We start from the raw sequence: 8,689 nt of genomic DNA, 5'->3' as shown, positions 1-8,689 counted from the left end.
CCCAAGAGTCCTTCCCCTTCGAGCTCAGACAACGATGAGGAGGATGAAGAAGAGGAAATTCAGCATCACGAATCACCGAGAGGTAACACACCTCCTCAATCACCAACTCCAACCGAACCTCTTAATGATAAGATTCCAACACCTCCTCCATCTCCACCGAAAACAACTGTTCCAATTTTGGTTGCTCATATTCCACCACCTACCACATCTCAAACAACAACTTTTATTCCACCACCACCAACTGTTAGTACAATCCCAATTTCTACAACTCCTTTACCACCTCCTACCCCAAGCAACTACCACCACTACAACCCAACCGACAGTAAACATCAACGTATCTGATACGGGGGCGAATACTGAAACCGAACCTCCTGTTACTTCTAAACCTCTTTCACCCTCACCTTCAACCGATTCCGGTGCCACTGTCGGTGGTGATAATGTTGAGTTTGACTCGACTTACTACAGCCCCTATCGGCTTCCTACCGACGATGACGAAGAGGCTCCTGTCACTCGCCAACAACTGCAGAGTATTGATGATAAGCTCGATAAATTGCTTGCTGTCAACAAGTCATATAATGATGTTGTGCTCAAAGCTTTTATGGATACCGCTTTTGAGCAATATACTGGGGCTATTGACAAATCCACGAAGGCTGTTGAGGATTCCACTTCTTCTTGCAAGAAGGCCACTACTGAGGTTACAGAACTTGTTCACAGTACTCAGATATTTCTTGAATCACTCAAAGGCCATGCTGATGCAAATGCAGCCAAAGTGAACGCTTCAGTGGATTCCTTATCCAAATCACTTCAAGAGGAGCAAACTAAGTTTGAGGCTGTTCGTTCGTCTATTCAAGCTGAGAATACTTCTCTACTTAGTTCTGTGACTTCTCATCTTTCAACACTCTAAGCTGATTTAGCAAAGGAGAGTGCCTTGAAGGAAGATCTTGCACGCCAAGCTTCGACTATTGAAGTTCAGAACGTGCAGTTGGCTCAAGCTGAAATCTGTTGAAGACTGAGCGAGCAGTATTCAGGAGTTGTGCTGGGGATGTCAAGGATATGCTTCCAATCTTCTTGGTGCTCATGATCCTATCCTAACTCTGACCATCAGGAATCATTTAACTTCAAAGCTTATTCCTGCCCTTTCTCTCTTGCATGAAATGAAAGGTGTTTCGGAGAGGTTCGTACCTCCAACACAAGAGGGAGAAGGTGCAACAGCGAAACCTAAGGTCACAGTCAAAACCGAACCGAAGGTTAATGAAGCTTCGGGTTCCGGGAACCAAGATAAGAAGAAGGGAATTGATGATGACAGTGATGAAGCAGAAGAGACTATTGATGAGGCCCTAAAAAGAAAGAAAAGGGACAGAGAATTGGATGAAACCCTTCGGGTTGCGAAGGAGGCTGAAGAAAGGGAAAGAAGGAACAAGGAATAACAAGATGCTATAAAGTGTAAAAAGGCCTTGTTTCCTCTCTGGACAAGAGAAACACTCATCAAGGAGGCAATAGAGTTTCCAAGCGTCTACTGGCTGGAACCTGTCACTTCGTTTGATTGTGAAAATTCAAAGGATTCACAGTTCGATATGCCTATAACACGAAAGGAATTTACATTTCATTGTTTTGATTCGACTGTTGAAGTTCCTTTTCCTCATCCTAAAGTTGATCGCGAACTTATTGATTTTTATTTGAAGTTCGGTCAGCCTCAATGACGTGGAGTGCACAGAAGATTGTTACTATCAAGGTACTGAAACCTTCGCCTGTCGGGAAATTCATAAATGTTAGTTTCAAAATCACCCGAGGATCAGCAAACTCGGTTTCGGTTATTTCCCTGGTAGATCTTCCAAATTTGAATCCTCATGATTGGATCATGTTGTTTAACATTCTACTCACCAATCCGAAAGAATATGAGCCGATCCTGGATCATTTGAAGAGAATGTTGGCCCCCTATATCCATGAAGTCGTTGCAATGGATCAGGAGATAGCAAAAGTGATGAATAAGAAACCGAATCTAAAGCCAACAGCGAAACCAGGAGATGTGAATAAAATGAGGATGGGTCAGATTGATTCTACACATCTTACTGTAATGTTCACAAGAGGCGAAGCCAATCATTTTCTGTTCTCTCTTGTTGACAAACGTTTGTTTTCAACAGACTGCTTAGAGCACATTATCAGTATCATTCATTGGTGCAAGCAGAACTCTGAGGCAGATAAGAAGAACTTCACGGACATGCTTCGGTGGTATATCACGTTTCGTCATACTCTTTTGGCCATCATACCGAAGGTGTTCAAGACAGTCAAGAAGTCTTCTGCAGCTCAACCGAAGTGAGCTTTCGGCTCCATTGACGCAAAAGGGGAGATTTTTGGGTATTGTATGTTGCGTCATGGGCTTATTATGTATATCCGGATTGGGCATGTCCATCCGTGATTATCTAGTAGGGTTAAAATATAAATAGTGCATGCATGTATGCATTAGATACGTTCTTGATTATCATTATTATTGTTTTGTAACCCTAAACACCTCTACATTTGAAGTTCTTAATCGAGCTCTTCTGAGGTGTTAAAGTTTAATCATACGACATCTTTAAAGCCATTCATGTGTTCTTAATTGCGTCTCTAATTGTTTATCTGCTTAGAATCTATCGATCCTATTAGAACTTTGCTCCAACAAACTTAATGGCTTTTGAATGAATTAAAATGTTTTAAATTGGTGCAATTTTTATGAGTGTTACAAGTTCCCTTTTTATTGTATAGGTGACCTGTAGAGACAGTATTTGGAGTATTGATATGTTCAACTATTTTTTAGACTGTGAGGTGAGTTTTCCTCACTGTACTTGTGGTTTGAAGACACCAATACCAACCCATTCTATATCATATCCTAGTATAAAGGATGTTCTTATGTTGTAGTGAACTGTGAGATATGCATGATTATTTGTTTGTTGTTATATGTTTTATCTGTTTCATATGTTGAAATAGTATAGTTGGGTTGAGGCTTTACTGTTTTGTGCGTAAGCTAACAGACCAGGAAATTTCAGTCCAATGACTAATTAGGCCGGGTTATTCCAGTCTGGTGATTGATTGTACCCGTTCCATGTTGGCATTCTAGTCAGATGACTGATTGGGCCGATGCATTCTTGTCTGATGACTGAGTAGGCCAGGGTATTCCAGTGTGATGACTGATTGGACCCATTATGTCATAACTAGCATTTTTGGGCTAGGAAATTATGTCTATATGTAATCAACTCTTGATGTATCTTGTAGCTTCAAGTTTAAGGTTATACATATTACTCATTCAAAAACAACTATTCGAATCAAAACTCACTCGTGAAACCCAAAACCTAATTCCATGCACTACAATCACTTAACTTGGGTTTGTAACCCTAATTTCCCGTTTTAAACCTTTATTGGGCCATGAATCGGTTATTGGGCCTAATGGACGAATAAACTCACAAATTGATTCTTTTGGGCTACGAATCCTCATTTGGGCCCTAATTTGACCCGCATTCACCAAGTAATTGATTTTGGGCCACAAAACTCTTCATGGTCCTTAATGGGACGTAAACACTATTGTGGACATCATTGGGCCGAAAACCCATTGTTTATACCACTTTTGGGCCGAAAACTCGTGTATGGGTCTAATGGCCCGCAAAGCTTTCTCATTGGGCTATAAGATCTCGATTTTTATTCAAGCCCAAACATTCTCTTCTCTTTTCCTCCTCTCATTCTCGAAAATATATATAAAAAAAGAAAGGGAAACGTTTGTGGGAATTAATATCTCGACACCTCAATATTACATGTTGGATATCCATGGCATTCTCATATCTCCATGAAACATCTTGTCTCTCTCTCTTCTCTTCTCTCTTCTTATTCACGGCCAAAGCCACCTCCCCACCACCATCCTCACTTCATCCATAATTCAAACATCAAAAATTCTCTCTAGAACTCTCAAAAAAATCTCATTTTCCCTCTCCAAATTCTTGTGTGCTTGTGTGAGAGTCAAAGGATACTTCATCAAGGTTCATCTTTTTGGTAAGATACTCTCTATTCAAGTGTTTAACTTCATCATAAGACAAATCTTTCACTCATTAACAGTCCAAATCGTCATTCATGCTCTTAGAATCTCCTAGAATTCGAAGATCTCATCAAAGAAGTAAGCTAGGCCAAAAACATCTCCTTCACTCCACCAAAACCGATCCATCACCCCAAAGTGAGTTCATACCCCCTATTTTCATTTTTTACTATGTTTTGGGGGAGGATACAAGTTGCTTTGTGTTAGATCTCTGTGTTTATGTATGTTTATGTGTGTTTTCTATGTTATATGTGGTGATTATGTGATGAAACTTCATAAATCTCGAAAACTCTACCAAAACTTGGTGATGTTTGTAAACTAACACATATTATACAACTTACTATGAAGTGAAAGGAGTAAACATGTTTTGGAACACTAGAAAACTAAACAAAACCGTTTAAGGGGCCTTTTTTATCAAATAAACAAGAAAAAAGGTGAAGCCTTTTGGACATTCACAGTTTTTCAAGGACTAAAAGAGTCATTTTTATATAAAAATGGGTCCTAAAGGTATTTATGGTTTTAAAAGGGCCAAAAGTGTTAATTTTCACAAAATGGGTTTAAAGTTGGGCCTTCACGGTTTCATGGGCTAAATTTGTAAACTTTTGCCTTTTGTGGGTTCAATTTTCATTTTAAACAAATTTGAGCCAAAAATGTAAATTTTCGATTAAATGGGCTGAAAATGTAAATTTTACTAAACTTGGGCCGAAAAGGTTAAATTTCTATACATTTGGGCGCAAATGTGAATTTTCATCAAAATTGGGCCGAAAATCTTAATTCTAACAAAAGTGGGCTAAAAATGTTATTTTATTTAAAATAAGCCCTTAAATGTAAACTTTTGGTCTTAATGGACCTAAAGTCATTTTTACAAAAAATGTGACTTAATTTTAAATTTTCGGCTTAATGGGCTAAAAATGTCAACATTACAAAAAGTGGGCCTTTTATGTCATTTTGGTAAACAATTGAGCTAAAACAAACAACGTAATAACAAATGGACTAAATATGTCACTTTCACTTTTATTGGGCCTGGAATATATTGTACATGTTTAATGGGCCTTAGTGGTCCATTTACATGTTTATTTGGCCTGGAATATACATTACATGTTTATTGGGTCTTTGTGGTCCATTTACATGCTTATTGGGCCTGGAATATACATTACATGTTTATTGGGCATTTGTGGTCCATTTACATGCTTATTGGGCCTTGTAAACATAAAACATACACGGAAACATTATTTACTGCGTTACATAGTTTGATACAATATTCGCGTAAACATAGTTAAGGTTCTTGTGAGACACGTTCTTTCATTCGTACCTACCTAGTGTACAACCTTTAGTCTTGTAGTTATAACCAGAGTCTCCTGGAGGGAGAGCGAGAGTTTGTGTATAGATCTATACGGGGTTGACAACCCCGCACCTGAGCTGTTCGCTACAGCTAGACTAGGCCAGTCTAGGGTGAAAAATGTCTTACCTTAAACAAGTCAACGCCTGAAAAACATCATGACAGGCAATTCCGTCATATCAAGCATGATTATAACGACTCACATAGAAATTAGCTCCACTGTAAAATTTACGGAATACATAAACAATTATACATTTGCGATACTATACAAACACCATTCTACGGTCTTTGGGTTTTAAGACCACAATACTTTTACAGGCAGAAAATATCGGATTTTCTGGGAAAACTTACAATTATACATTACCCTTATACTTACAACAGAAAACATTGGAATTCTGGAATACACTCTTTATACATTTCAAAACAGAAACACACATGCTTTAATACAAGATTTGATACAAAGCGTTCAAACTATTTATTTCTTTTAAACAAAATATCGGATTATCTGGTGTTTACAAAATGATACAAACTTTTCATACAAATATTTTTATGAACTCACAGACATTATATATGTTGACCATTTTCAAAATAACTTGTATTCTCAGGAAATCGTTAAGCATGTTGGCCTTCAAGAACTCATGGATTTTGTGTATTTTGCTATCATCATACACTTATATTTTGGGAATGTAATTTGTAATTTAACATACTGATGTAAACAATAACGGTTGTATTATTGTATGTGTGGTGATGATGTTGTCTTGATTCAATTATTTACACTGTGATGATATTACAAGATGAAGTCACCCAACCCCCGGACGTTTCCGCCGTTTCTTCGGTTCGGGGGTGTGACGGATTGGTATCAGAGCAATGTTTATAGTGAATTAGCATATCTAATCATACAATATATGCAACTATAAATACATTGGGACTAAAATACTCTGAACAAAAACAAAATACATACCTATGTGTGCATTATTACGATAACAATAAAAGTTAAAGAGGAATTGAACATCGTGGCTAAACTCGGACAATTATGTAGTCGTATTAGGGATAAATATAGTCTGATCAACTACGTTTATTCAAAATACAACCAACATGTGTTTGGGAGTGAACATGGTGGGCAGTGAATCTCGAAACTTACCTCGTATCCAAAAAGTTTTAAGGAACTCAAACATAAATAATTAAAATACTATAGGAGTATTCTTGCATGCTATCCAATTTTCCCGCATTCATATAGTTCTGTGCAGACTCCATGGCTGGATTTCATCACCCCGGAGATCCTTACTTCCCCAACCAAGGGAACGGAGGATGGCTGGAGCTGGAACCAGAGGAAGAGCCAGAGGACAAACCAGAAGAGGAATCAGAAGAAGAACCCGAAGAAGGACCAGCTGAACCGGTGGTGGACTCAGAGGAGGAGGAGTCTGACAGTGACGATGCAAATGACTCGGACACGGAGTCCAAAGTCATTAATCCACCATACATGGCTAGGGCGCCCCCGCATAGGAAGGGTCCAAACGGCCCTACACCCCCATGGGCACATGGGATGTGGAGGTGGAGTCGACAGTAGGGGGTGCGTCCCCCATTCGGCATGAACATGGACTATTACGACCTGAGTCACGGCGGACCTGCAGATCGAGCCCTACCAGTGATGGTTAGGAGGACGTGTGATATAGGTGAGCAGGCACAGGCAACCGCCGGTCAGATGGTTGCAATGAGAGCTGCAGTTGAGCGTGCAGAGAGACTAACTCAGGAGGTGGTTAGGGACTATCAGGCGAGACAGGCAGCGTTGGAGGCCCGGCTACGAGCCACCGAGCATCATCTGGCCAGACTTCAGGGTGCATCCACCTCATCATCAACACCACCAGACACTTCCTGTCACGACTAGGATCAGCGCCACCCACTACCACTACTGCTATGGTTCTTTTTCATGTACTATTGTATGTAGGACCGACTTTATGATTAAGTGAGTACACTACTCATAAAGCCGTTATGCTGTCGGATCATATATTTTCTCTATATATACTGTATGCCTTTTAAAAGGAAAATTTTCATGCTCTGTACTACGGATATTATATCATTAATGAAGCAGTTATGTGTTTATTGTGATGTTGTTATCTGTTATGTGTTCTATTTCCCTTGTTTCATAATATTTTTATGAATTCACTCATATGCACGACCGAACCATTGAAAACATTATATACCAAAGGAACACGAAACCACAAACCACTATGTACTCACCATCTTTCTGTTCCATGACAGAAGTTGCCTCGAAGATACATTCGTAGGAACAACAACACGGCACCACCACTACCACCGCATCCGCCAGAGGTGAACTCTGCTGCTTTCAAACTGGGAACAATGGTGGCGGTAACGGTCAAGGAACTGGAAGCTCGAACCAAGGAATGAACCAAGGTCCTACAAAAGTTTGTACCTACAAGGACTTCTCAAGTGCCAAACCTCTAACGTTCAATGGGACTGGAGGCGTAATATCTTTAAAGCGATGGATAGAAAAGACCGAGTCAGTTTTTGAGATCTGCGGATGTTCTGAAGAATGCAAGGTGAAATTTGCAGCTTGCACGTTTGTCGACCAAGCGTTCTCGTGGTCGAATGGTTATGTGGAGGCTATGACACTCCCAGTGGCAAGTGCTATGCCATGGGGGGAGCTCAAGGAAATGTTGATGGCAAAGTACTGTCCCGGTGGGGAAGTACAGAAACTGGAGCAGGAGCTATGGAACCTTACAGTACAAAACTCAGACATCGATGCTTACATCTCAAGATTCAGTGAGTTGGCACTTCTATGCCCGGGTATGATAACCTCAGAAGGAAAGAAGATTGAGCGGTTCATTTGGGGACTAACTTCTCCAATCCAAGGAAATGAAATAGCAGCAAACCCTGAGACTTTTGACAGTGCAAAAAGGCTAGCTAAGAAGCTTTACGACCATGGCAACAAGAAAGGAGTCAAAACAGCTGAAAATGAGACCAAGAAGGAGGGGAACGACAAGAAAAATAGGGACAACAAACGAAAGGGACGACAGAACTAGGGATCCTCTAAAAAGCAACAAATCGTAGCAGTCCATGCTGCTACCCCTCAAGTTGCGCCAGCACCAGCCGCTTCAACCCGATTTGCACAAACAACTACCAAGCCTTACTCAGGAACCTTGCCAAAGTGTAACAGATGCAACTACCACCACCATGGAGAATGCAGAGAAATGTAGTGTACGAACTGCAACCGCAAGGGGCACACCGCTCGGTACTGCAGATCTCAACCCCAACAGAACGAACACCCAAACAAC

Source organism: Lactuca virosa, chromosome 3 (assembly GCF_052849685.1).
Source record: "Lactuca virosa cultivar CGN04683 chromosome 3, Lactuca_virosa_CGN04683_v6, whole genome shotgun sequence".
NCBI classification, from domain to species: domain Eukaryota; kingdom Viridiplantae; phylum Streptophyta; class Magnoliopsida; order Asterales; family Asteraceae; genus Lactuca; species Lactuca virosa.
This window is presented reverse-complemented; position numbering follows the sequence as displayed.